The sequence below is a fragment of the Vombatus ursinus genome, unplaced genomic scaffold (assembly GCF_900497805.2).
Source record: "Vombatus ursinus unplaced genomic scaffold, bare-nosed wombat genome assembly UNPS02014772.1, whole genome shotgun sequence".
In the NCBI taxonomy this organism is placed as follows: Eukaryota; Metazoa; Chordata; class Mammalia; order Diprotodontia; family Vombatidae; genus Vombatus; species Vombatus ursinus.
The window spans coordinates 35,835,425-35,862,520 of record NW_020954550.1 but is presented as its reverse complement, the minus strand read 5'-3'; the positions used below and the strand labels follow the sequence as shown (position 1 = coordinate 35,862,520).

The 27,096-nt window shown below is 41.5% G+C and overlaps 1 long non-coding RNA gene across 3 annotated transcripts in view; it reads right to left on the bottom strand.

Annotated features, from left to right (window-relative positions):
• Nucleotides 1-2,169: 2,169 nt before the first annotated feature.
• LOC114044191 overlaps nt 2,170-27,096 on the bottom strand; it is a 72,512-nt gene continuing 47,585 nt past the window's right edge. For 2 of the 3 annotated variants that reach the window (XR_003569186.1, XR_003569187.1), the window contains 2 exons: nt 25,766-25,918; nt 2,170-2,669 (listed from right to left, as the gene is read on the bottom strand). This is a non-coding gene — a long non-coding RNA (uncharacterized LOC114044191). The remainder of the gene's footprint in view (nt 2,670-25,765; nt 25,919-27,096) is intronic. The other variant, XR_003569188.1, reaches the window with a different exon arrangement.

Here is a 27,096-nt window from a genome sequence, read left to right as displayed (position 1 = left end):
ACATCTCAAACTTAAATTTGTCCTGGTGTAAAAAGCCAATCTTTAGAGACTTTTATATAGTTGCAAATTCTTAGCAAGCCATACATAACCCAAACAAACTTTTAGGCTAGTTTACACATTAAAACAATAACCAACAATAGCTAAATTATTTTAGTGATAACCAAATTATGAAAAGTTGCTTGACATAACTGATACAGAAAGTTCACCAATTTGAAACTTGAAACAAACTCATTACCAATCAGGTGACTTCAGTTTTGTTAAATGCACTTCTAAATTACTTTACACAGAGAATCAACATCTCATTGTTAACAGTTAAAACTACAAATTTAAAAGATCATGCTTACCCAAGTTCAAAAGCCAGCTTCTTTACCTTGAGCAGGATGTGCTGAACCTGGGTGATGCTTCCAGGCAAAGGTTGCCCCAGAGCCCAAGGTCATTGCCAATGGGGCCCAAGCTGTAGCTGCTGCCCCTCCCCCCTCCTTCCTTTTCCCCAGGTGGGGGAGGGCAAAATCAAAAGTGAGGGGTAAAGGGTGAAACTCTCCTCTCCTATGAGAGGGGTTAACAGATATCCTCTTGACTCAAGTGAAGGGAGTGGGAGAAAAGAGTGACCAGGGTTGTAAGAAGTTCTAAACTCTTTAATGATCAATCACAAAACCTCCAAAATCTGCCAAGATATTTTTAGCTATTCTGACTTTCCCTGTAACCTCCATGAAGGAGGATTCAGAGGTGCAGAGGGCAGGGAGTAAGTAAGCCTCAGGGAACCAAAAAGCAACTACAGTTTCTCCCCAATTCCCTAGGGCTGGGGGAATTAACAGATACACTTCTGGATAGGGCATTGGTCCTTGTCCTCTATGCTGCGGAAGGTGTACCCAGGTCCATGGCCTTGAACTGACCCAGTGGACCCAGAGCCTTGAGAACGTCAGGCCCAGTGCTAGATAGCCTCCTAACTGTCTGCCCGAAAAGCACCTCCAAGCCTTGATGTTTGGAGAGTGACCCTAACTGCAGAGCAAGAAAGGAGGTAGGGAGGCTTACATACCTTCCAGTCTTGGCTGGAGAAGAACTTGGGGTTAGGCAGTTTCCCCGTATGGGCCACCAAAATGATGAGGTTTAAGGGTGCTGGGGTGCTGGGATCCCAAAATCACAACACGAGGGTCCTGCCTGAAAGAATTTGACCCAAGCCTTCTTTCAGCCAAAGACAAGGTTTATTAGAACATCCGTCATACTGGGCAGACTCTAAAGGAGTCTGAACATGGGTAAGCAGTGGCTAGATATTAGGAATCTGAGCAGTGGCTAGATTTTAAGAATCTCAGCAGTGGCTACATTTTAAGAATCTCAGCATCTTAATGGAGACAAGATGGACCTTATATACAGAAAGACTATGGGAGGGATTTAGGAGTGGCCAAGTAGTCTATGAGGTAATAGAATTCCAGAGACCTGGACCACATGGCCAAGGGAGAATGGAGAAATGGCCTGGGGTCATAGGGAGGTCCATGATGACCCCATCAGTTGGGGTTAAGTGACTCGCCCAGGGTCACACAACTAGTAAGAGTCAGAGGCTGGATTTGAATTCAGGTTCTCCTGACTCCAGAGCCAGTGCTCTATCCACTGTGCCACCTAACTGCCCCAAGATCTTAGAAATTCTTAAGGTTGAGTGACATGCTGATATTGGTGATTTAGGAAGATTATCTAGTAGTGGTAAAAGGATATATAGGAGAAAGGCAAAAGAAGGAACTAGTCAGGGAAGCTAACTGGGAAACTAGTAATTCAGGTATGAGAAGAGGTCTAGGACAAGGGTAGTAGCAGTAGGAAAGGGGAAGAAGAAACAGATCCAAAAGACATTACAAAGGAAAAAATCATAGGCTTTAGTAAGTGATTAGACAAGGAGAGAAAAAAAGTGAAGATGATATCAAGTGTTGGTGATAAACAACTGGAGAGGTTAGAAAAGCAAGCCAGTTTTAGCTTTTGTGCTTCAAGTGAAAATTGGATATTCGAGAAGAGATAAACTATGACTTGGGGGCCCTTTGTTCAACAATTCCCTCCCTCTTATCATTACCTCCCCAAATCCTACCTATCCCCTCTCTCAAGGCCTACAGAAGTGTATGAATTGCTTAGGACAAAGTAATCAACATACAATAAACCTTACAACATTTTCTGTCATCAAAAAATTTTAATGTGCAATGTCCTCCATTGCTACAAACGCTTGTTTTACAAGATTTAACAAAGAGCTCACAAAATGTTGACTTGATCTTTGATCATCAAACCACACTTTTATCACATTAGATATTAAGCATACCTTTGACACACAATCCATTTGTCCAAATATAGCCTAGATTACAGCTTAAAGGTTTTCAATTAGATTTAATCCAAGAGAATTCTCAAAATGTATTTGTCACTGTATCTTAGAAAACATTTATTAACTTTTCATGACATATAACATGGGACAAGGTTATGTTATCATATTGCATTCCCATTTGCCGATGTCTGTAATTCTAGGATGACTATTTGCTTCTGAGTACATCAATATATTTATCGGAGTCCATCATTGCCTCAAAGCTTTTAGTCCCACTGGAAAATCTCAAACATCTTTGGAGGTAGATGTTTTGCAGTCTGATGAAAATGGGCAAATCTTACAGGCTCACTTGGACTTCTGATGATGGTTTGAGGAATAGCTTTAAAAGAAAACAGTGAGTTCTATCAGTAAAAAAAAAAAAAATGCCTTTTCCAATCTTTAGTACTCCACTCTTTGTATTATCTTGTGCATGACAAACTTTTTTTTTACCTTCATGACAACTGTTAGCAGCTATTTTCTCCCCTGTTCTCTTTATTCTTAGGAATCAATAATAACCCCACCCAGTATCTAGGTGCCTCTGAATGTCTGTGCTTGCTTTCTGAGAATTAGGCTATTTTACATCAATAAATCCTTAGTTCTTATCAATGGTTTTTGTTTTTGTTTTTTGCAACTCAGTAAGATTATTGACCCTGTTTTATTGTGGTCCTAAATGATCTTTGAAATGCTTCATTTCCCCACAGCTGCTACAATATCTCTAATATTCATTGAAACGTTCTCCTTAAGAGCTACTGTAACTTCTGCCCATTTCATTGGAGTGGAACCAATTTTTAGAAACAATAGAATTAAAACCACAACAATTAAACATATGTGTATGGCACTAAATCCAACCCTCAAATGACAAAAATTACCTAAAAGTGGGGAAACCAGCTCAATCTAGTTTCATCTGGTAAATAAGATGTTCTGGGTCACCCTAGTGCAAATTCTTAACCTTTTTTGTGTGACACAAATCCCTTTGGCAGCCTAATGAAGCTTATGAACTCCTTCTAAAAATAATGCTTTTAAATGCATAAAACAAAATCATAGCACTACAAAGGAAACCAAATAAATTATACAGTTACTAAATATTTTTTAAAGTTGAGACTTAAGATTAAGGAGCTCTACCCTTGTGTCAGTAAAAGCACACACATATGACCATTGCTATCACAAAAGCACATCAAAACTGTTGCTTGTCTCAAGTAATTTGCACACCTCTCTGTTGTTTATTTGTGTCTGACTCTTCATGACCCTTTTTGGGGTTTTCTTGGCAAAGATACTGAGCTGTTTGCCATCTTCTTCTCCAGTTCATTTTACTAATGAGGAAACTGAGACAAACAGGGTTAAGTGACTTGCCCAGGGTCACACAGCTAATAAGTGGCTGAGGCCAGATTTGAAATCAGGAAGATGAGTCTTCCAACTCCAGGCCTGACACTCTATCCACTACAACATCTAGCTGCCCACATACTTCCTTAGCTCATATACAACTCCTTCCTGAAGCCTTCCTTGATTACCCCAACTGAAAGTGACTTGTCCCTCTACATATATCTCATAGCGCACAGTATAAACCAACTCTTGTCCTTATCCCATTCTACTATGTATCAAATTTGTGTTCTGTCTTCTCCCATTAAATTATAAACTCCCTAGGGAAAAGAACTCACTTTTTAAAAAAAATCTTTGTATCTAAAATATTTGAACACAGCAGGGTGTGTGTGTGTGTGTGTGTGTGTGTTTGTGTGTGTATACATACACATGCAGGTATGCATGCACACACACACACACACACACACAGACATGCACAGAGGATTGAATGGAATTGAATGTTTTTATAGTCTAGTCCCCACCCCCTTTCCATGCCTCTCTACTGTCTACCACAGAGCATTAAATGTAGCAAATATTCAAATATTTATTAAATGAATCAATGAAGGACTTAAAGGCATTTCAGACAGAGAATGAGTAGTGAATTGAGATTGATGGAAACCTTTCCCAAATCCCCTCTCAGTCACCCTGTCCCTTAATCCAGATGCTTTCTCAATGGTATATACCTTATCCACATCTATCACTGTATATCAAGGTTTGGGGAGAGACAAAGTTTTGGGAAATTCCCACTCCCACCCCTCAGGACAGTTTGGAGATTACTGCTTTTTTTCTGAATAAAGCCCCACATGGTTTCCTGGTGGCCAGGAAGTGAGTGCCCCTCACTCTCAGAGAATGAATCTAAAACACTTGGAAAGGGTTGGCTCAATTAGTGGGATTTACACATCCACAGCTGCCGGCCTGCCTTGAATTTGGGGAAATGTTGTTGGGGATTAGTGAGGGATATAATGAGATCAACGCTCACTCCCTCATCTTGAACATGGCTCAGATTTAGCTGCTTTTCTTCCTCGTGTGAGAAAGCTCGGGCTAAATTCTATAACGCTGCTGGCGTGGTTTCCCATGAAGAGATAAAATGTACTCTGGAATTTTCATTAACATCCTCCAAACCTTCTCTTCCCCTTCACCCCCCACCCCAGGCCACACACACATGCACACACTTCTTATCCTTTTCTATGTTTTGCTGGGTAGGAGAATTTTTCCATAGAGAAGAACTCGGGGAAAGAAACAAGCACAAAAAACATTTGTTTGAGTGACTGTGGAGCAGAAACTAGAATATAAAGGTTTAGAGGTTCACACTAACGGGGTTGGAATCTGGACCCCAGAAAGGAAAAACCCTGGACTTTCCCACATGGCCAAATCTCTGGCATTCCCCTGAGGCTATAATCCCATCAACTGGCCTTTCACTATGGCTACACCCAATCTCCTCTCCATTGTTTTACCTCCCTATGGCCCCTGGCCATTTCCTACCCTCAATCCTAGCTAGGCTCCATTCTCCCTTGGCCACTGAGGTCCAGGTCCCAGGAATTCTGTTCACCCCAGTTTACTAGCCACTCCCATCCAGATCTCCTTAGGCTCTTCCTCCCGTCACCCCAAACTACTTGGCCACCCCTAGATCCCCCCCACAGTCTTTCTGTATATAAGGTCCATCTTGTCTCCATTAAGATGCTCAGATTTTTACAATCTAGCCAATAGCCCATAGAGGCTCAGATTCCTTAAGAGTCTAGCTAATGTGGCAAATTTACAATAAACTTTGTTTTTGGCTACAGGAAAGCTTGGGTTGAATTCTTTTGGGAAGGACCCGGGTATCGTGATTTTGGGGTGCCAGGACCCCTAACCTCTAGACCGCATCAACACGATTTAGAGCTGAGAGAGAACTTAGAAAACATCTAGTACAATTCTTTCATTTACAGCTGAGGAAACTGAGACTCAGGACAAAAAAGTGGCTCCTCACAGGGACTTTTTTTATTTTGAGCGCTTCTGTGAGATAATAAGCTGATCTTATACAACATTGCGCCATATATGCTCCGGGGCTTTCCAATAACTATTGCTTGATGTGATACGATGCACTGACACAAATATAACTGGACTTGGACACCTAAATCTGAATGATGTTAGATGAATATCTTTTCTAACTAAACTGATATGCAAATGTAGCCATTTAGCTCCACATACAACTAAAAGATCTGATCTGATGGTTTCAAGTGGCACTGTACTGTAAACTAGACATCATCACCCCCTTTCACATACACAGTCGCTATTGCAGTCAAACAACCCTAACAGCTGTCGCCCCACTCAGGACAACTCTCCCACCTCAGTGCCTCGGCACACGTTCTCCCTCCTGTTCTGGGAATGCCCTCCTACTCACATCTACCTCAGAGAATGGCTTACTTAAAGCCCAGCTCAGGTGCTACTTCCTCAGTTGGATCTTTTCTCATTCTCTCCTCTTTAAATTGCTTTGTATAGCCTTTGTGCTTATTTGCTTCTGCACAGGCTGAATCCCTCAGGCAGAATGTAAACTCTTTGAGGGAAGACACTTTTGTTTTGTTCCTTGAGTTGATTTGAACTGAACAAATCTGATGGTACTAATCAGTATGAGTATTCCCAAGGAGAGGGACACTTGGAAACAGAAAATTAGAATATTTTGCCTCTAGGGAAGAGAATGTTTATTTGAAAATCCCATTAAGAAACCAGGTGCCACCACCATCAGGCTGGTAGAAGGTGTTTTTTCTCTTCCTCCTGAGTCACGGTAGAGTTAGTAGTCTAAGGGATTCACAGCCAGCACAACCAGCTGTCCCAGTCTCCTTCCCTTTGGCAACAATCACCCTTGTTCCTCAGTCCCCCCGCTCCCTCCCCTTTCCACGCAAATACCACATAGTCAATTGTCTAGAGTCATTTTTCTTCTTTCCTCAACTCAGAACTTCCTCCAGCTCCACTTTGGCTAAGATGTCAACCATCCCATTGGCTGAAGAGCGACATAGCCCTTTCCCTCATACATCAGCCACGTGGAACCCATGCCAGGAGGATGGCAAGGGACAGAAGAGCAGAAAACTTTTCCACGGAGACACCGGCTGCTATGGCAACCCATCATATTTTCCCTTCCCCAAACTGGGCCCAAACCTCGCTGGAGAACTCCAGTGCCTTGAATTATTCATCAGCCTTGCTAAGAGTAAGCTCTTTGACGGTGGATTTGAAAGTTCTTAAAATTCAGGAGTAAAGTTTCTGCTGTTCTCTGGAGGGCCGTAGCTTGAGGTTATCAAATTGCATTTTGCATAAAACAGAAAAGTGTCCTGCTCTGCTTTCCCTTCGGGGTCAGAGTTGCTGAGTCCTCTCCTTGATTCCAGGGCAGGACTGAGTGCACCATCCCAGAGGGTCTGGTTGCAGCTGTGCTTTTGGTATTCGGCTCTGCATTCAGCAAGACTTGCAAACTAGTTGGGAAATAGCTAGCAATTTCCCCTGGTCAGAGTGAGGGAAAAATGGGATGTGTGGTTTATGTGCTTTAGTGGGGAAACAGGTTCCCGGGTGATGGACCCCACTGTCCTTCAGAACCCCTCTGACCCCTCTGATCTTTAAACGCAGGGAGGGGGGGCAGCTAGGTGGCGTAGTGGATAGAGCACCAGCCCTGAAGTCAGGAGGACCTGAGTTCAAATTCGGCCTCAGACCAAACACTTGACACTCACGAGCTGTGTGACCCTGGGCAAGTCACTTAATCCCAATTGCCTAAAAAAAAAAAACCAAAAAAAAAAAAACTCAGGGAGGAAAGATAGCTCAACAATTAGTGATAAAGGATGTGGGTCCAGTGGTCAAAATGTGACCAGAAATCAAAACTTTCTATCTAGCCAACCATGAGTTTACAAACTGAGTCCAAGCAAAGCAAATTCTAAATCACCTGTAGTGTTCTGGGACAATATCCTGGTCTTCTGGGGTAGGCCTACCAACATAGAGGTTCTGGACCTAAACAATTACAGAGGCCGAGTTGGGCCTGAGAATAGCCTCTGCTACCCCTTAGCCCAGACTGGGTAGTTTTCTTTTATTTTCACTTTCCTTTCTTGGCAACCCTATTCTTTTTAAAATTTAATTTAATTTGATTTGATTTTCAGCTCCAGATTCTCTCCCCCCTCCATCCCACCCATTAAGAAGGCAAGAAATACAAAATCCAATACAAATATGAAGTCATACAAAATAAATTCTCCATTAGGCATATTCTGAAGAAAAAAACTGAGAAAAATATACTTCAATCTGCACTCTGAGTCCATCAGTTCTCTATCTGGAGATGGATAGAATTTTTCAGCATGAGTCCTTTGGAATTGTGGTGGGTAATTTGTGTTAATCAGAGTGACTAAGTCTTTTAGAGTTGATTATATTTACAATAATGCTGTCACTGTGCAGATGGTTCTCCCAGTTCTGCTCACTTCATTTTGCATCAAAGTCTTTCCAGGTCTTTCTGAAACTATTCTCTTCATCACTTCTAATAGCATAATAGCATTCCATCACATTCGTATACCATAACCTGTTCAGTTATTCCCCAATAGAGGGCATCTCCTCAGTTTCTTGGACTCTACAAAAAGAGTTACTATAAATATTTTGTACATATGGGTCCTATTCCTTTTATCTCTTTTAAGATACAGACCTAATAGCAGTATTGGTGAGTCAAAGGGTATATACAATTTAATGACTTCTGAATTGCTTTTCAGAATGGTGGCAACTTCTAAATCTTGTGTGATCCTGACTGTGACTGTTTGAATTATTTCTTTTTGCTTACTTTTAGTATTTTCTCCTTGAACTGAAGTTCTGGATTTTGACTATAATATTTCTGGGAGTTTGCATTATGGGATTTCTTTCAGGAGGTGATCAGTGGATCCTTTCCATTTCTACTTTGCCTTCTGGTTCTAAGATAACTAAGCAATTTTCCTTTATAATAATTTTGAAATGTGCTGTCTAGGGTCTTTTTTATTTATGGTTTTCAGGTAGTCCAATAATTCTTAAATTATCTCTTCTCAATCTATTTCCCAGATCAATTTTTTCCCCATGAAATACTTTATATTTTCTTCTATTTTTTTTTAGTTTTTTTAAACTTTGTTTTATTGTTTCCTGATGTCTCATAGAATCATTAGCTTCCATTTGCCTATTCTACTTTTTAAATTTTTTTATTTATTTTATTCTGAACTTAAGAAATAAAACAAGAATTTCCATAACATAGTAAAATAGAAAAAATAATTGCACATGAAACTGCAAATCTATTATTTACAAGTGTGGAAAAACTGAAACACTAATTCACTGTTGGTGGAACTATGAATTATGCCCAAAGAGTTATTAAACTGCCTATACCCTTTGACCCAGAAATATAACTATTAGGTCAGTTTCCAAAGATGATTAGGAAAAATGGAAAAGAACTTATATGTCCTAAAATATATATATCAGCTCTCTTTGTAATGGCAAGGAACTGGAAGTTGCAGAGATGCCCATCATTTGGGGAATGGCTGAACAGGTCGTGGTATATGATCATGGTGGAATATTACTATGCTACAAGAAATGATGACCTTGATGATTTTAGAAAAAAGAGTGAAATGAGTAGAACCAAGAGAATGTTGTATACAGTAACAGCAATATTATTTTAAGAACAACTTTGAGCAACTAAGCCATTTTGACTATTATAAATACCCAAATTAACTTAAAAGGACCTATGAAAGATGATGCTACCTGTGTCTAATTATACTTTATAATGAGTTATTTTCTTCAGTGCTGTTTTGAGTCTCTTTTACCATTTGGTCATTTTTGTTTTTTAAGGAGTTATTTTCCTCAGTATTGTTTTGTGTGTCTTTTACCATTTGGACAATTCTGATTTTTAAGGAGTTATTTTCTTTAATATTTTTGTACTTCTTTTACCAAGCTGCCAATTATTATCTTTCAATATTTTTCTTGTACATCTCTCATTTCTTTTCCCAATTTATCCTCTACTTCTCTACTTGATTTTTAAAATAATTTTTTGTTCTTTTAATTATCTCTTTCTTTAACTCTTCTAAGAATTCTTGTTGAGCTGGTGTCCAAAGTTGCATTTTTATTTGAGATGTTTTCAAGTCATTCTCTTCTTCTGTGTTTGTATCTTGAACTCTGCTGTCACCATTTTGATTTTTTATGGTCAGGTTCTTTTTTTAATTGCTCATTTTCTAGCCTATTTCCTAACTTTGGACTTTATGTTGTATTGGGCCCTACTCATCTCTGGGGGAGATAACTGACTTGAGCCTCTGTCTTTTATGTCCTTCTGCTCTTTTCACGGCTCATTCTGAAGGCCTATAAGTTTTCAGTGCTTCCAAAATGTTGTGATCTGGGAGAAATCTATTCACTGCCCTCTTGGTTTGCTCTTTAAATTTCTGACCCAGGTGGGATCTGTTGACTTGTGTGTGGTCAAGTTTCCATAGACTGCTGCTGGACTCAGTCACAGTTAACTTGCTGGGAGTTTCTAAGGTTCAGTGACTGAACTACTGGCTCCTCTTCATTTTGGTCTCCTACCCTGGTTTATTCCACTGCAGGCTTACCTGTGGGACAAAAGGTTAGAAGTAAGCCCCACTCTATCCTTGGGCTCAGAGCCACACAGCTATGTTTCTGAAATTTGTTCCTTGCTCCTCACAGTAGGACTGAGACCCTTAGACCTCTCTGCCTTGGAACTGTGACCCAGAACTGCATAATGGGTGATAGAACTGTTAGATGGCACCTATTCCTGCTCTCACTGCTAGTACTGAGGTCCTCCAGGATCTCTTTCTGCCCAGGAATTCAGTCCCCTTATTATCCCTGGGTGCTCTGGGCTGCTGCATGCCATTGCCACTGATCCCTGTTGCTTCTGCCTACCACTTCCATGCTGCTGCCGTCTTGCCACTGGACTCAGATGACCCTGGAAGAGAGAGTAGGGCTGATGACTCTGCACAGCTCTGCCTCACTTAAATCCAGTTCACTTTTAAGTCAAGACATCACCCTCTTGATGTCATTGGTCCTCTTTGAGAACAAAGGACAAACAATAACAATGCTGTGTTCTTGACCAGCTACTAACACAGTGTCTACAGACCTCTTTTTCTGTCTTCTTAAGCTTCTCTGGGCTGGAAAAATAACTCATTGTGACTTTTTTCCTTGACCTTCCCACTCAGAATTAGGGTTTGGTGCATTTTCTGGGTATTGTGGAGGGAGTATATAGGGAGATCCTGGTGAAAATTCCAGCTATTATTCCACCATCTTGATTCTGCCCTTACAACGCTATTCTTAACACTTCATTCCTTGAAGGTATGGACTGTTTCTTGCCTCTTTCTGTATGCCCAGAATTTAGCACAGTGCCTGGCACATGCTAGGCACTTAATAAATGTTTATTCATTGTTGACTATGTATCGAGTCAACAAATATTTATTTAATGTCTATTATGAACCACACACTGTGCTTTGTGCTGAGAACACAGAGACCAAAAACTGATATAATCTTTGCCCTAAAGGATTATCTGTATGGTATTCCTTTCTCTTGTGAATAAAACCTAGAAAAAGTACAGAGGTGGTCTAACAACAAGAGGAGAATGAAAAAAAAAAGGACAAGAATGTTAAACTGAGCACCAAGATACTGTGGCAGCAACAGAAGAATGGTGAAAGAGGATCAGAAATCGGGTATGAGAGATCTCTGAACCATACCCAAGGAAGAAAGGAAGGAAAGAAAGGAAATAAGCATTTATTAAGCACCTACTATGTGGCAGGCACTATGATAGGCAATTTACAACTATTTCATTGGATCCTCTGCCCTGTAAAGTATTATTATCCCCACTTTATAGATGAGGAAACTGAGGCAGACAGAGGTTAAGTGACTTGCCCAGGGTCACATAGCTAGTGAGTTCCTGAGGTCAGATTTGAACTCGGGTTTTCCTGCCTCCAGATCCAGTGCTTTTTCCACTATATCACCTTGCTTCTTTCTTAGAAGGAGAAAAGAATTACCCTACACATACTTCTCCCATTCTCCAGGTCATCACTCTTTCTGGTACCCAAAAGGTCAGGCATTTTTGGAGAATATGTCTCAAGGAATATAGCCAATCTTACTAGACAGTATCTTTGGCATTCTCTCTGTGGTTGTACATTTCAGAGTACTAGATTTGGATTCAGGAGACTTGGATTCATATTTTGACTACAATAATCACTCATGTGACTCTAAACAAATTATTTAATTCTCTGAGCCTGAGTTTCTTCATACGGATGTAGTGCAGATGCTGGGCTCACTCTTCCACTCCCTACTTGTGCTGGCAGGCTGGGGCCTAAAGGGCAGCTGCTCACTTCATTCCACAAGATTCTTAAGGTAATTCTGAGAAGTTTGGGTAGGTGGTAAATATTTAACAATTGGCTCTCTGGAAAAAATATACATGACACATTTTAAAGTTTAATCCACATTAACATTTTTCTCATCACTTTCTTAAGTCTAGACAATCAACAAAACAGTAAATCAAACCCTGATTTATAGCATTTGCTGATTTTTGAGGTGTAAATGTTCACACTGAAACAATCTGCCCTCAATTTTGATTAGAGCTTGCTTTTTCTAGCTACTGTAGCTCACAAGTCCCGCCACAGATGGATTCCCCCTTTGATCATCAGTTGTCATCAATGCTCTAACCAGAATTAGTTCTTAGAAACGGATATTTGTTAAGGTAGTATAGTAAGAACAGTTTGCTCAAAATATCCCATCAATCCAAAGGCACAATCTTCTACTAGTACGTAAAGAGTCCAGGGGAGTGGGAGCTTAAGGTTAGAGAGTACATGTGGCAAAGAAGTAATCCACAGCTCCTAATTAGATGGAAGTCTGCTCCTCCCTTTGTGGAGTTCTCATCAAGTTCTACTGAGATATGCATTGCTTTTTGTTGGTTTTCTTATGCAGTCAATTTGTCCTCAGCTCTTCAGTGATGAGATGTTGCCAATAGCCATTGCTGTTGAGGAGCACATCTAGTATGTCCATGGCAAGTACCAGATTTTCCAACCTTTCAAAATTTAGCAGATCTTCCTCTGGTTAATGGAGAAGAGGGTGGAGGAAACCAAGGTTCTCTCCCCATCCTGCCCCACCCCCCAAGCAATTCTCTACTCCTTCCCTACTCTTGAAGCTACTGGATGGAATTCTAGATTCTGAAATGACTGGCCATTTTATTCAAAGGCACGACTGAGTCTTCTTAAGCAATCCCAAGCATTACATCTCATCAATGACTTTCACTTCCTTCAAATTGATTAAGGACTTTGAGACTCTATTCTTATCTGATAAAAGCATTAGAGCTACTGCATCTTGTTAGTCTTGGTAATTGGCATAGGGTGATTGATTCAAACAAGAAGTCCACCACCCTTACATGTAAAATGGGGGATAATCATAAAACAACTTCTCTCCCAGGCTGTAGTGAGAAAAGCACAGGATTAAGGTATTACAGAAATGTGAGATATTGTGATAGAAGAGGACTGAGGAAGTCCCTCCCTGCTTCCTCATCCTTCACCCCAACAAATATCTTCCCCAACACCAGTCATTCAGCAGAGCCTAAAATTCATAGTATTAGAGATTGATTCTTGGAGTTCAAACAATGCTCTCGATTTAAATGCAAATGCCTCTGGGATGGATAACACAAAAACTTTTTTTGTCCTTGAATTTCATTGTGAATGAGTTTATCAACTCCTTCCAGTGACAGCCAGCTGGGAGTAGGTCCCAAGAAGAGGCACACAGTTCTGATTAGAAGCGTGAGAGGAGAGAAGCACTGTCAGAGCCAAAAAAAGGCACAACCATGGTAAGGCTCCCTGGGAGTCAAAGGGCACACAACTAAAGAGGGCACTTGGCATTGGCAGCTATGGTTAATCACACCTTTTCTGGTTGGATGGACATAGACTTGCCCAGGTCTGTAGGCCAACAGTAGCCCCAGGATGTCAGGTTCTCATCATGTAGGTTATGAGTCTGGAAGCAGGGATGTGGCTCTGGGTATTCATACCGACAAGGCCAAGGATGGAACTAGTTGATCACATACATAGCAGGGGCTCAACACATACTATTTCATTAAACGGCCCCTGAATTTACCCTGCCGGCCCTACCCCTGGAACAGAAAATCAAGAAAGAATTCATATGACTAATGTCAGCCCCATCCTCAGGGCCAAGTTTTATAATGTGCTGGGCCATTTTAAAGGAACAGGAAGTCATGGAAATTAAATACTGATTTTTGTAAAACCATACTTGAATTATTCAGTGATTGATTACCTAATGCTTCCATGATCCAGGCTCTTCCAGGCTTGTCACCTCCCTCCTATGGGCAGCTTCCAGCTTTGGGTCCAGTCATTGTCTATTAGGAAACTCTCTCAGAGCACTCGCCCTGGGGGCTAGGCTCTGCACCACATTAAAGGTGTGAAAAGAGAGGAGTGTGAGGAGGCTACAGATGAGCTCAGGATGTGCTGGAGGAAGAAAAAGCTGGGGAGCCTCATGAGAGTGAGTGAACGAGGCCTTTCCCCTCAGCTGCATCTTGCTAATGCCAACTTAGGGGGAGGCATTTCCCTCCGGCAGAGTGTGACTGGAGAGACAGCCAGCAATCCTGTCTCATGGAACTCAGAAAAGAAACAAAAAAAGGCTCAGCTATGTTCCAGAGGTCTCATGCTGAGACTCAGTATCGTCCAGGAATTGAATTTATGATATCCATGTGATGAATTAGTCTTTAACACGCCTTTCCTATTCCCTAGATTACAGAAGTACAGAATTTTGGAGTTGGGAAGGAGCTCACTGGCCACTCAGTTCAACCCATTCCAAAAAAAGGAATTTTTTGTACTATAACATATCAGATAAATGGTCATCCAGACCTCTTGAAGACCTCCCAAGGACAGGGCTCCCAGTACCCCTTGAGGCAGCCCACTTCACTTTCAGGCAGTTCTGATCATTAGGGAGTTTTGTTTTTGTTTTTCCTGACATCAAGTTCAAATTTGTAGTTTTCATTCCCGGGCTAATGAGCCAGAGGAGACGGATGGATTAATCAGCTCTTCAGTCTTGTTCTCTCTTACACTGTTAAGGTGATAAGCCAGCTCACGAAGGGGAGCAAAGTAAAGTGACATCTTCCATCCTTAGAATACTGGAGGAGGATAGCATAGGAACTGGGTGATGTGAGTGTTTGCTGGTAATTGTTACTCTGCTATTATTTACCTTACATTCTCCAAGCTCTCAAATGATACATTCCAAAGTTCTTGGATCCAATCAATAGCTGCCATTTATAGAGCACTCTACATATTCTATCTCATCAAAAATTTAAAGAACAAATGTTAAAAATTGTTTTTACATGTAATTGGATAGGAAATATTACATAGGCTAGCTCATTTGATCCTCAGCAGAGCTATTCTCATGATGTCCATTTTACCCATTTATGCCCAGTCCTAGATAAGGAAACTGAGAAATATGAAATGGTTTGCCCAGGGTCTGTGTCTAAGTCAAGATTTGAACTTAAATCTTCCTGACTACAAATCTAGTGCTTGATCCACGGTGTCCCCTAGCTGCTTCATATAACTCAAATAACCACTTCAGATTTTGTTCCCTGAGCGGGCAAACCAAGGAGACTATTTTACCCTCCAAACAGAAACTGTGCCATCATTTTTTGCCCCATGATGCTGCCTCTCTTCACCTTCTAGGCAGAACCACAGAAAAGCCAGTGTCCAGACTGTCTATACACTCTTCTCCAGCCTCCTCTTTCACTTTGGTGCAAACAGATCATCTAGGTGGGCCCTAAATCATCTCTGCCATCTGCTTTCTCTCTGCCAGCTCAGCCTCAAGTGTAAACCACCTCATACAGACAGGCCTTGTTGGGACCAGGCACACCATATAAATTCTCTGGTGGAGCAGGGGGGTAACTGACCTCTACTGAGACATGGCTTTCTCTTAAATCCACAGCACCTCCATGCCTCCAGGAAGGGCAGGTTTTGCTGGTGCACAGCTTTCTGAGTTTATGCTGCCAGGAGAAAAGGCAAAAGGAGGAGAGGAGAGGGATAAAGGAAGAGGGTGCATATACACTGATAGGTAAGGATGAGATCATGGAAATTGATGATGTATAGTCATGAGAGTCACTCACCACCAAAAGAGTGATTTAGAGGCCAATAGATAACCGGGGCTTGACGAGAGGATGGCCGTAAGTTCTATAATCACTTGATTTCCAAGTGATCTGAGACAATGAGTGATAACTCAATAATCTATATGCTGTACATAATCCTTAATGTGCCTTTTAACATGCCATCTTTTACTTTAAATTACAGCCTTATCCAGATTTTAAGATCTAAGGGAGGCTAATTAGCCACCCCATTGCTGCAACCTGCCCCCACCACTAATTTCTTTTGTAGTAGTGTGACCCTTCAACAGATTGCAAAGGGATGTGCAGTCCTGATCTGTAGCCTCAGAATCTGAGGGCATCTTAGTCGATAATGTAGTAATCCAGCCCTGATGCCCAATTGCCTTGATTGGGTTACATTTTAAAGGTATGCCAAGCATGACAAAAGGAGCACCAAGAGCGTATTCATCGCCATAGAAGCACCTGCTACTACAAGGGCCCTAGGTATAATTCCCAAGAAGGCCAAGTTAACCTCTGAGGTCCTTCTACTGACCCTTAGGTGTCACTATTTCAATCTGATTTTTAAAAAAATAAATAAATAAAAGAAGTTAGAAAGAAGGAAGTGTGGCTGAGGGGAGTCCTCAGTCTCCAGGTGGCTCTGGAAGTATAGCAGCCACCACAGACCCTGGGCCAGGGGTGGGGAACCTGGGGCCTTGAAGACACACCTGGCTCTCTGAGTCCTCAAGTGCCATCCTTTGACTAAGTCTGGATTCAGTCAAAGGGCTGCACTTAAGGACCTAGAGGGCTACACGTGTCCTCCAAGCCGCAGGTTCCCTACCTCTGCCCTGGGCTGTCTCCTTCCTTTTAAAAGAATTAGGGACCAACAGGGAAATCATTCCTTAAAGGATGGACCTAAGCCTATGGATTGAGACTTGTAGGCTTTTCTGACTAGCCCCTCAAAGGACCAAATCTATTTTGTTTACTAGACCTTAAAGTAGCCATAGGGAGATTTTAGGGGCAAATGAAGAAAGCTTCTCTGCCTGTCCCAACCCCAATAGCTCCTCAGCTGCTTATTGATTCTCAAATGCCCTTTGGAGGACAAAGCTTTTCATTCTGCAATTAGAGATAAAGTATTTAAAATGCAAATAGCTGGCCAAGGTGAATAGTGACTCTGTCCCAGTGTCAGTCAGCAAGGGCAGACGACATTCACCTTCCTAGCTCGGGGTGGGGTAGTGGGGGCCCGAGGAGGCTAGAGAACAGGCTGGCTCTGAGACAGAGGGCCTACCACTGAGGGAGCGATGGGGAAAGCTGGGTAGGATTACAGAAACGGAAGGCTGAGGACCCAAAATAAACTTCTACAGCTTCATGCTTTTTCCTGGGGACTAAGCTGTTTACCTTCTACTGTATTCATCCTGCAACTTAGTGGGAGCTCTGCCAAGCCTGATTAGCAAAGACCTCTTTTGAGGTCGCACTTGCTTTGCTCCTAAGGTTGTATATCCCACCACCATATACTGTGATCTATTCTGTCCCTGCAACACACTGATGTAATGTAGGCACCATCTTGGAGTGGCCATTATATTTAATTATTCCATTAGCAGTTTTTCTAAGTAATGTTAAATGCCATTGTAGAAAACTCAATTTGCAAATTATTAATCTGTCTCTGAATTGGTGTTAAAAATCAAAAGCCTTTAACTGTTATGTGCCTGTTCTAATGATAAACTATTAGCGATTGGGTTCCCCCCCACCCCAGATCCGTTATTTCATTAGTCACTTCCTTATAGTATATAATGTAATGTGCCTTTTGGTATGTGATGATGATGATAACGATGCAAAATTTTACACAGCATTTTCAGATTTGCAAAATACTTTGCACAAATTGTCTCATGTGAGCTTCACAACAACTCTGTGAAGTAGGAACTATTTTTATCCCCATTTTACAGATGAGGAAACTGAGCATTAGAGAGCTAGCAACTTGCCAAGGGTCACACAATGGCAAACTCTGAGGGAGGATTTGGCCTCAGGGCAGTCTCACTCTAGATCCATCCGGCTATTTTTCAGGAACTCAGAGTATTAGAGAGTTGCCTGGGGGAACTGAAGGGTGACATCATCATTACCACTAGTATTTATAGAGTGCCTACTATGTGCCAGGGACCATGCTAAGTGCTTTACAAATGCTATCTCTTTTGATCCTCACTACAGCCCAGGGTGGTATCCGCATTTTGCAGTTGAAAAGGCTGAGGCAAACAGCAGTTTAAGTGACTTGACTAAGGTCACATAGCCAGTCTGTGTCAAATGTGGGACTTGAACTCAGGTCTTCCTGATTCTGAGGTCAGACCTCTAGACATTGAACTATACTGCCTCTCAAATTTCAAGCAAGTACTTAATGGATAGGTTTGTGGGAGAGTGGAAGAACATGTTCTGGCTAGAAATTAATAGACAAGATTCTAGTCCCAGTTCCTCCACTGTCATATTGTATGACCTTGGGCAAATCACTTAACTCCTCTCTGCCTCGGTTTCCTCACTTGTAAAATGAAAGGGTTGGACCCAATTTCCTCTTTAAAGTTATTTCCAGGTCTAAATTCTTTGGATTCTATTGTCCAAAATATACCTTTGTGACTTTTAAACACAGTCCCTTAAACTGCACTAACACAGTTCTACTTTGAAGAAATCCTAAGGAACTCAAATTAATGAAGAGATAAGAATGCTTTGCATTTATCGTATTACTTATTTATGTGTAAATGGCACTTCTCCTACTACTTGAAAAGTTGGTTTCCTTAAGTAGTTTACATGTTTCCCCTGAAATCTGGTTAGTTCTCATTAATTGCCCATACCAAGCCATTTTTCTTATAGTGTATAGAGAAACTTTAACCAGGTCTTTGTTCAAATCATCACAAATTCCGAATTCATAGAGTCTGGATCAACAGCATTTCACTGGATTTTTATTACACCATAAAAAGAAATGCTATTTCATGTATGATTCAGAATGGCCATTCTTCACAAAGTTCCCATCAGTGACCTCCAGGGTGCCTGGATGTGAACCAATCCTGCAACCTATGCAAATGAGCATCTTCTAATCGCTTCTGCATCAATTGCTCATTTCCCAGAAAAGCAATGATCTCTCTCACCTCCTGGAGGACATAACTGTGTATTTACCTCCATATCTCGGGTAATCCACACTTTTATAACTAGAGATCATTTAGGATTAGCTGTTAAACACAGGAGAAAACAAACATTTCCTTGGGAAAAGTGCTGGGTTTTGGAGTCAGTTGTTGTTCACTCGTGTCTGACCCTGTTTGGGGTTTTCTTGGCAAAGATACTGAACTGGTTTGCCATTTCCTTCTCCAGCTTAATTTTACAGACAAGGAAACTAAGGCAGACAGGGTTGTCCAGGGCCACACAGCTAATAAAGGTCTGAGATCAGATTTGAACTCATGAAGATGAGTCCTGCTGACTCCAGGTCCAGCGCTCTATGCACTCTCCCACCCAGCTAACCTTTGAGTCAGAGGACCTAGGTTTGAACCCTTGCTGCTGCTTAAATAATATTTATTCTGGACAAGTGTCTGGGTCTCAGTTTCCTCATCTGAAAAAGGAGGAGGGGAGACTGCTAAAATCTTTTCACTTTCTAAAAGCATATTCTTGTGATCACTCTAAAGACTTTTGCTGGGAGACTTGATTTTGGTCCAAAAAAAAATCCTTTTTTAATGTTTTCTCCAGGCTCTTTTCTTCTCTACATATCCCTGTCACTTCCAGTGACATTCCCCTCCCCCTATAGAACTTGCCCTTGTGACGAAAGCACAGTCAAGAAAAACAAATCAACACATGAGCATGAAAATGAACACCTCATTTTGCACCCATAGGCCACCACTTCCTTTTCTGCTGAGAGGTAGGAGACAGGCTGCCCAGGCATCTCTCTGAACTTATGATCATTCGTTGCATTGGCTGGAGTACTGAAGTCTTTAGAAAGATGTTCTTTACATTTTGGGGGTCATGGTCAGATCAATCTTTTGGAAACTAGCAGAAATCCTAATCCATAACTGCCCTAAAATCTTGAAAATTTGAATAGTCTCTATTTTTTCCAACAAAACAAAATAAAAACTGGGGCAGCAAGTTGTGGATAGAACTCCAGGCCTGGAGTCAGGAAGACCTGAGTTTAAATACAGCCTCAGACACTTATTAGCTATATGACCCTGGGCAAGTCACTTGGGCCTCAGTTCCTCCTCTGTAAGATGCAGTGGAGAAGAAAATGGCAAACACTCCAATATCTCTGCCAAGAAAACCCCAAATGTGACTATGAAGATTCAGACACAACTGAAATGACTGAACAACAACAATAACAATAAGAACTAGTTTTGACCTAATATAACTTCAGAAGTACATAATATAGAAAATAATCATGTAAGTAACTAGAATAGGGGAGCAGTGGTCAGAATGGCCTAAGGAGGGGCAGCTAGGTTGCGCAGTGGATAAAGCACTGACCCTGAAGTCAGGAGGACCTGGGTTCAAATATGGCCTCAGACACATGACATTCACTAGCTGTGTGGCTCTGGGCAAGTCACTTAACCCTAATTGCTTCACTTAAAAAAAAAAAACAGAATGGCCCAAGGAAATGCCTCTGTGGGGGACTCAAATGTGGGGAAGGAGGAAGAGACTGCATTGGAAGAGAGAGGACCTGGGTTCAAATCCTTACTATGCTCTTACTATCTGTATAACTTAATTCATCTTCTCTGAGGTTTGGTTTTCTTATCTGTAAAATTAGAGGACTGAATCAGATGACCACTAAGGTTCCTTCCATCCCTAAATTTAGGATCTTATGACTATAGTAAAGGCTTAGTTTGGCTGCCTACAGAACCTAGGCAAGGCATGTGTGTACTCCTACCAAGATTAGAAAAAGATGAACTCTTTCATAACTGGAGACTTTTTACTTTGATTTATTACAAAACAAAAATCTTTTTGCTTTGGCTTATGACCAAATGAAAACCTACAAGACATGAGAGCAGAATTCTCTGGAATTAAAAATGTGCATACATAAGCAAAATATATGCATGTATTTGTACAATATATTACATATATAAATATGTAGCACAGACATATATATTGCATAAATATGTGTTACATATATTACATATGTGAGTATGTGTGCAGGACAGCTAGATGGCCCAGATAGAACATTGCTCTTCGAATCAGGAAGGTTCATCTTACTGAGTTCAAATTCAGCCTCAGATACTTACTAGCTTAGTGTGACCCTGGGAGAGTCACTTAACCATCCTGTGCTTCAATTTGCTCATCTATAACAGAATTGTGAAGATCAAATGAGTTAAAATATAAAAAGTGTTTTGAAAATCTTATAGCATTACATAAATATTAGATATTATTATTGTTGTTATATTAGGTATACATGTTTATGCGTATAGTAGCTAAGTGGCACAGTAGATAAAGTGCCAGGCCAGGAGTCAGGAACACTCATCTTCCTGAGTTCAAATCTGACCTCAGACACTTACAAGCTATGTGACCCTAGGCAAGTCACTTAACCCTGTTGGCCTCAGTTTCCTCATCTGTAAAATGAGCTGGAGAAAGAAACAGCAAACCACTCCAGTATCTTTGCCAAGAAAACCCCAAACTGGATCACAAAGAGTCAGACTAAACAACAACATATACAGTACTTAAAAATTTGCAAAACCTTTTAGGTATATTATATCATTTGAGACTCACAAAAGCCCTGAGAGTTATATATGACAATTACTATTAACTCCGTTTTACAAGTAAGCAAAATTGGTGTTGAGACTTGCCCGGAGTCACATAGCAAGTAAACGTCAGAGGATTTGAACCTAGGTCTTTGTGGACTCCAGGACCAGTATTCTATCCATTGCACCACAAATGAGACTGCATTGCAGTCAGCTGATTCAAGGCATCATTCCTCCTTTGTTTACCATGCGCTGCCAATGTTAAGCATGAATACAGTCCCCACCTATATCCTGGTTTAGTGGAAAGGGCATTAGATTGAGACAGTCGGGCTCTAACCCAGGCCTTGTGACTCAGGAGCTGCCTGGCCTTGGACAAGCAGCTTAAACTCCATGGGCCTCCGTGTCCTTCAGCTATAAAATGAGGGGGCTGGACTCAGTGACCTCCAATATCCTGTCTAATTTTGACAATCTTCAATTCTAAGCTTCAAAAGACAAAAAAATCGGAATAAACCCAACATTGGCAGCCAGAGGAGTACTCTGGGACTTTCCACTACAAGGACTTTGGCTGCTGCCCAAAGGATATTAAAAGATCTCTGAGAACACAAGGATCCCAGGCTCACGGCCTTCGTCACCTTCCCACCCTCCATGGGAGAGAGGCCTTCTTTCCCCCGAAGTTCTATTTTTAAAAGAAGCTAGAGGCTATTCGGATCATTTGGGGCTCAGTACTATTTAGGAATCCTCCCTAGTGATGTGTTTGCTTATTTTTGTGGCCGGATCTGTGAATTTGTTGGAGTAGGAGCCTCCAGGTGAGAAACTCCCTCTAGTGATGAAAATCCTGCAGTTCTGGTCCTTACTTCTACTCTTAAGGTAGAGGACAAGAGTCTGGCCCAGGGTCACTCAGCCTACATCTCATTAGCAGACCTTGACCCCAAGCCTCAGCAATTCCAGCTCTCTACACACCAGGGCACCATGCCACTCTCTACTCTCATAGGACTATAAATTCAGAGCCCAAAGGTCCACTGGGTCCAAACCTCCCATTTTAGAGATGAGGAAACTGAAGCTGAGAGAGGCTAAGTAATTTGCTTAGCAACACACAGCTAGTAACTATCTGAGACAGGATTTGAATTTGGATCTTCCTGACTCAAAACCCTATGCTTTCTCCACTGCTCCAACTTGTTGTTGTTCAATTGTTTCAGTTGCGTCCCTCTCTTTGTGACTCCTTTTGGGGTTTTCTTGGCAAAGGTACTGAAGTTGTTCGTCATTTCCTATTCCAGATACTTTTACAGATGAGGAAACTGAGACAAACAGGGTTAAGTGACTTGCCCAGGGTCACACAGCTTGTAAGTGTCTGAGGCCAGATTTGAACTCAGGAAGCTGAGTCTTCCAGACTTCAGGCCCAGAACGCTATCCACTTCCCCACACAGCTATCCCTAAATCATCATTATCACCATCATCATCATCATCATCACCATCACAGAGCTAGTCAGTGTCAGAGACCATGACTTTTTGCTCTTCTAGAAAAGAAGGTGGGGGTGTAGCGTGGGAAGCTTCCTCCAGGGACCAAATGGTTCAGTTCACCTCCCTGCAAGCTGTGAACCTGCCTATTCTTGAATCACCAGACCAGAAAATTGAATTCAGGTCTTCCTGACTCCAGACGCTGGCACTCTATCCATTGTATTACACAACTACCTCTACTTGTAGTATATCGCTAGGTGGTATGGCACATAGAGCGTTGGGCCTAGAGTCAAGGAAAATCTTCTTCCTGAATTCAAACCTGGCCTTAGACATTTACTAGCCATGTGACCCTGGGCAAGTCACTTAACCCTGGTTGCCTCAGTTTCCCTATCTGTAAAATGAGCTGGAGAAGGAAATGGCAAACCATTCCAGTATCTTTGCCAAGAAAACCTCAAATTGGATCACAAAGACTCGGATGCAACTGAACAACAAATATTGATACTCTTATCATAAACCTGTTTTCAAACACTTTCCAGTACATGAAAGAGCAAATATTTGGAGCTTCAATTGCAACAAGCAAGATGCAAGTCAGATGGGAAGAATAGGTTTCTGTTTGTAGGACAGTGGGCTCTGTGCCTCCAAGACTGAAACTTTTTTCTGTGTGGATCTTTAAGGAATTAAGAGATCTCTCTTGGTCTGGGATTGTTTGGAGTAGAGTTACTTAGCTGGGAGTGTAGAGATTGAGAGGGGGAAGGATGCATATCAAATGCATATCAAGCACTTAGAAGCTCAGGGCCAGGCTCTCTAGATATTGTGGAAGATGCTACCTCTTCCTATTCCAAGTTTGTGATCCTGCTAGGAGCAAAAGATACTTAGGCATTTTGAAAAAAGCTTCAAAAGGCAGTAACCTACTCGGACACTTGACATTTGCTAGCTGTGAGATTCTGGGCGAGTCGCTTAAACCCAATTGCCTCACCAAAAAGGAAAAAAAAAAGGCAGTAGCCTACAAATACCAGTGCCTGTAGACATTGAAACAAAATAATTGCGCTTCTGAATTCTCAATTTTTGATTTTATACTCAGCTACATAGCTCTTCATCACCAATTCTAGGTGAGAGAGGGGTTGTTGTTGTTCAGTGGTATCCAACTCTTTGAGACCTCATTTGGAGTTTTCTTGGCAGAGATACTGAAATGGTTTGCCATTTCCTTTTCCAGCTTTATTTTATAGATGAGGAACTGAGGCAACTAGGGTTAAGTGACTTGCCCAGGGTCATACAGCTGGTAAGTGTCTGAGGCCAGATTTGAACTTAGGAGGATGAGTCTTCCTGACTTCTATTGTACCACCTAGATGCCCTAAGTGGGAAAGGGGAGAGATATTCCAATCTAGTTGTTTTGTTGCTGAAGAAAAAGAAACAAAATCCAGACATCAGTGCCCTACCTATCAATGTCAAGGCAAAACATCATAAAATTTCAGAAATGATGTGAGCATTTCTACAACTCATGCTGGATACATTGGAGAGGATGAGGCCTTTCAAGTCAAAAGGACACGGGCTGAAATCCCAGATCAGCCACTTACTGACTGTGACAGCTTAGACAGGTCCCTTAACTTCTCTGAACCTTAGTCCCTCATCAGTAAAGTAAGTGGATTAGACTAATGCCTTTAAGATCCCTTCCAGCCCTAAATCTCTTCTTGCAGGTGTCATGGCTTCATTTCCCCAAAAACTTGGTAGAAAGTTATGTTGTTCATGGAACCATATAGAAAGATCATTTTCCATGGTTATTTGTAAAAGTAGGATACTTGCCCAGATCTCTGGGATGATTTAAAAGCAGACTCTCTTGCAGAAAGAACTAGATGAACTCAAACGCCCCTTCTAGATTGAGATTTATGAGCCTATGACCTCACATGTCTTCTCACTATCTTTTGCAAAATATGATGCCCACATAACTTCCCAATGCACTTCCCTAGTTAAACCCAGCCCTTGCTCAAAAATTTCTAATGGGTCCCCATTGCTTCACAGCTGGGAATTCTTAGTTCTCAACAACCTGGATACATTATGTCCCATTCTAATGTCACCTGCAGGCACCCTATACTCTAGCCAAATTGGAGAACTCACCTTTCCTATCCAGTCCCTTCCTATCCTCTTCATCTCCATGATTTTGATCATGCTGTCCCCCTGACTTTTTTATCTCTGTCTATTGGGTAGCTAAGTGAGGAAGTGGATAAAGTTGCTGGGTCTGAAGTCAGGAAGACTCATCTCTCTGAGTTCAAATCTGGCCTCAGACACTTCCTAGCTGTGTGACCCTGGGCAAGTCACTTAACCTTGTTTCCCTCAGTTCTTCATCTGTAAAAGGAGCTGAAATAGGAAATGGCAAACCACTGCAGCGTCTTTGCCAGGAAAACCCCAAATGGGGTCACCAAGAGTTGGACATGACTGAACAACAACAACCACAACATTGAAATCTCTCCCTTCCTGCCAGCCTGCCATCATCTGCATCTTGCCCAGATCTCCTATCCTCACACAATGAAGAAAGAGCCTTTTCCATTTGTGAATTCTCCTGCCACCTTAGACTTCTCCTTTGCACTTATCTTATTCTCATTTGTATCACATGTATGTGCATATCTCATTCCCCTTTATTAGCTTAAAGTCTCTTGAAGGCAGAGGTGGTGTTTTATTTCACCTTTGGCACCAAGTACAGCGCATAGTAGGCATTTAATCAATGATTGCTAAATTGCATTGAATTAACCATGTGAAAGCTGGTATAGCAGAATCCTAGATAACACTGCTCTTAGATGCAGTGCTGGTAGGAACTTCAGAAACCACCAATATAAACCTCCTTCTTTTACAGATGAGGAAACTGAGGACAAAAAAGGTGAATTGACTTACCCAAGGTCACAAAAGCAGTAAGTGGCAGAGCACAGTCTAACTCCAGAGCTATTTCTGTCCATGCCAAGCTTCCTCCTTCCTCATAGTTTTCAATTTGCATGTAAATTAGTAGAGACATCCTCTTTTCTCTTAAGTAGATGGGAAGTTCTGTTCCTATAAAAAAAAAATAGGGCACAGGAATTCAATTCTTAGAACTCATAGTTCCACTAAAATGTGAGACATTTACCAATAAATAAATTAAAATGATACTGTCAGGATGTTAGCTCCCAGGGGCCATCAAATATCAAAAATAGAAATTAAATCCCACGATTAAAAAGCAAAACTTTCTAAGAACAGCTAAGGGATGCAGTGGATAGAGTACTGGCCCAGGAGTCAGGAGAAACTGAGTTCAAATCCAGGCTCAAACACTTAGTAACTGTGTGACTCTGGGTAAGTCACTTAATCCAGATTGCCTCAAAAAAAAAAAAAAAGAGAGAAAAAGAAAATAAAGAAAAAGACTTTCTATTTCCCTTCCTAGATATACCAGTATGTATTTTTTGGACCCCCACTGATTATACCTTCAGAGTCAAAAGGCCAAAAATCTGCATAAAAGTCCATTTTAAAAGGCTTCTCCATTTTTGTAGTCTTTTTTTTTCCTTAAAAGGTCTGTATGAGTCAGCATGGCCATAAAACTGTATTACTGAACACTGATACTGACATGATTTTTAATGGGAACAGAACAATGTCATCCATTCCCAGACCAAATATTTCTCATTCAGTCACAGACTTGCCATTTGAGGCCAATGATTGCAACAAGTGCCAAACCCAGCCCAGCCCAGCTTCAGGCCCAAGAGACCTCAGTATATCTGCCTCTCCTTTCTGCCCTTGGCAAAGTTCAGGCAAGGTGATCTCCAGGACACACCGCAGACAAAACTCCTCCTTCTTCTCTCCTCCTGGACTCTCTGCTCAAATTGCTTTGTTCTGAGCTGAGAAGGACCTGAATTTTTCTTGGAAGCTGTGCAATCTTTCCTGGCAGCCCTTGGCATTGACTTTCACACGCTTGGTTTGATGGCCATGCCCTTTACCAGTGTTACCTGCCTGAGTCTACACATGAGCATGGATCCATGCTATAGCAGGAGTGCACGTGATCCTGTAGCTGGGTGAGGCACATTTCTGGTCCTGCCTTGCTCTGACCACCCAGAAACATATTGAAGAGAAAGTTCCATGGTAGAGGAGATGGGCACAATAAATAAGATTATGTATTTGATACTATGACTATTTCATGTAACCTCTTAAATTAAAAAATTATGCCATGCTTTTACAGTTATCCCTTCCACATCTTGATTTTTCCC